The following is a 2,917-nucleotide window of genomic DNA, read 5'->3' on the forward strand; positions in this document are numbered from 1 at the left end:
CGGGAGTGCCACCGTGCTCCCAAGCGGCGCACTGTAGCAGTGCGCCACCGGGCCAGCCCTGCTTTGTGTAGTTCTGACTTGGCTCTTTTGTTGGGGCTATTTCACTCTACACTGGGAAAAGGAAAGGAGGTTGTGGATGTATAAAGCCATCTAGAAGACATTCCGATGGCTCTTAAGCTATGTGTCCGCAGGGTTTAAAGCAGACTTGCAGAGAAGAAAGAACAGGCACATTTGCCAACAACCTTTCCTCTAAGTCGGTGAAACAGGTACTTACTAGAACAAAAAAAAGCAGAGCCTGGTATTGTCCTCACCTGTGTACTTGTCGCCATCTGTACATGTGCCTGTCTTTGAGCTCCCCTGGTGGCAAGAAAGCCAACTCTTGCCTCTGTTTATCCCCAGCACTGGGCTGGGCACATCAAGCTCTCAGTGGATGTTTTCCTAAATGGATGATTGAAAAACTCTTCCTCACCCAACATGAAGTGACTTCCTTACATTTTACTGCCCCTATAAAGTGACAAATATAGGTGGGCCTTAGGTCTCTCTCAGACACCCAAGGGAATGGGGAAAGAGTAATGGAGACCTCTTTCCCAGAGGGGCAAACACCTCTTATCTCAACCTCTCTTAACGTGGCAGAAGGGCCAAGGGAGAGACCTTGGGGATAACAATGAAGAGCCACCTTGAAGGATGTGGAGGGTGGCCTGCTAATGAAGGTGCGGATGGTTCTCAGGTGAGCTGCGGCCCATGTGCCTAAGGCCTCCTTAGTGGAAGATGGAGGCTAAAAACCCTGTTGGGGCAAACAGGAATCACTACAACTGTGCAGAGCTCTGTGAACGCCCTCCATCCACTAACCCAGTGGTGAGGCAGCCAAAGCTAGAGTGATCTGTGACTTAAAAGCAAATGTAGCAGCAGCTCCAAACCTGCACCAATTCAAAGCAAAGCTGACAATAACCAGTTGGGACAGTGACCTGCTCCAGTCCTGGGGATGTCCAGGGCCTGCACGTGAGTAGCAGAGTGAGCATGGCCAAGCCTTACCTGGCTCTCAGGTCTGTAGGTGGAGGCTGAATTAGAGTCCTCCGTCATCTCTGATGATTGAGTCTGAATGCCAGGTTTTAGTAACATGAAATCACTCACTAGGTCACCAGTAGCTGTGAGTGAAAGTGGAAATTTGCCAAATGGCATCAACCTATGAATAAAAAAGACCTCCACCCTAAGGATCTTAAGGGCTCACAAGATTTAGACCCCAGACCATGCTTGGAGAGTCAACACACTGCCGGGTGAGGAGGTAGCCAGGTGTGGCAGAAACCCCTTCACCCAGGGTGACATCTGGCTAGTAGGAATAGATGTGAACAATGTGGGCTTCTACGTATTTTACTGGTGTGCTGTGTGTGAAATGAAATGAAAGGGAATCTATACATATGTTATATGTGTGTGTTGTATATGTACACATGCATATTTATTATCATGAGCTAGGGAAGATAGGTCAGGCTTCAGACATTCTGCTGTCTGGATTGGAGTGGGGGACAGGATAGTTTTGAGTGGATGGAGAGAAACGGGAGTGTTTACATGAATCTGAGCTCAGCATGGGTGGCTGAACCTGGTGCCACGTTGAATCTGAGTCTCACTCACTCTCATGGCAGTTTGTTGACTTGTGTGCTTTGTCATTTCACCCTGAGCACTCATCTTCAGTGGGAGTTTTTCTTCTAGGCATCCCTGGTGCCCTGGTTGTGGAGGCATGCCTCAAGAAGCTTTAAGTGTACCTCTGCTGGGGTACTACTGGGTTTCATTGATTGCAAACCAATTTGTACACTGACTCTGTTGGTGGTTTCCACACTATAAGTGATGAGAAGTTGGACGCCACCTCTATTACTTGGCACAAGCGTGGATTTTGATCTTTTGCGATCATCTTTTTTCTACACATACTCTTATTCCTGTTTCCATGCAGGAATTCTACCCAGCTGGTGGGTGGGCTTTGTCTAGCCCTTCCAGGCACCCAGCTATACATAGGGCACCATTTCTGGCCCCTTTACCTATGAGACTGTGAGTTTCATGTCTGTCCCTGCCTGGTGGTAACATGTATCTGGCTTCAATTCCCTTCAGTTCTCATTCGACATTGACTGAATTCCCACTAGATTTTGGAATCTGGAATTTCCTCCTTCTCCCTTTCAAATGCAGCTGTGATTTCAAATTGTTTTATCCAATATTTATATGTGTGTGGGGGAGGAGGCTTTCTGTGTCAGCTCGGACTGGAATTCCTTGGTGCTGTGATAAGCTGTCACCACCGTCTTTCCCACTGGCTGCAGGACCATATCTCATTGTAGACATTCAATACATTTCTGTGAGTGAGTGAGAGAATAAGCTTGTTATTCTTTAGTCCCGCTTCCTAATTACCTCCTGGCTACAGTTATCAGACATTAGAGTTTTAAAAAGACAGGAAAGGCAGAAATGAAGGACCAAGAAGACAAATTTATGACAATAAAATCTTGTTATAATACACATAGATTTAGGGATCATGCATATTTTACTTCCTAATGACAGAGTTTAATACTGAAACTGCTAACTGCAGAGAACTATCAGTAATGGAAATCTTTAATACTGCAGTACGGGCCAGCAAGAGAGAATTTGTTCTCATAAACTCTGGGGGACGGAGATGGAAGGGTAGGCAGGAGCCCTGGTATTTCATCAGGAAGAATCTCAGGCACCATCACTGGCATCTGGCAAACAGAGTCCTGGCTGGCCTTTATACAAAGGTCCACCTGGTACCCGAGGCCCACCATAGGTTGCCCGCCGTAGGTTGTCCATGGAAGAATTAAGTGCCCTTGCTTCCCCACTCCACACACTGAACCACTATCCTGCCTTAACTCATTCATTCTCTTAGCACCTGGGAAGTGTCTGGCACACAGAGAAGTACAGTGAAGGA

This window comes from Galeopterus variegatus, unplaced genomic scaffold (genome assembly GCF_000696425.1).
Source record: "Galeopterus variegatus unplaced genomic scaffold, G_variegatus-3.0.2 Scaffold2122, whole genome shotgun sequence".
NCBI classification, from domain to species: Eukaryota; Metazoa; Chordata; class Mammalia; order Dermoptera; family Cynocephalidae; genus Galeopterus; species Galeopterus variegatus.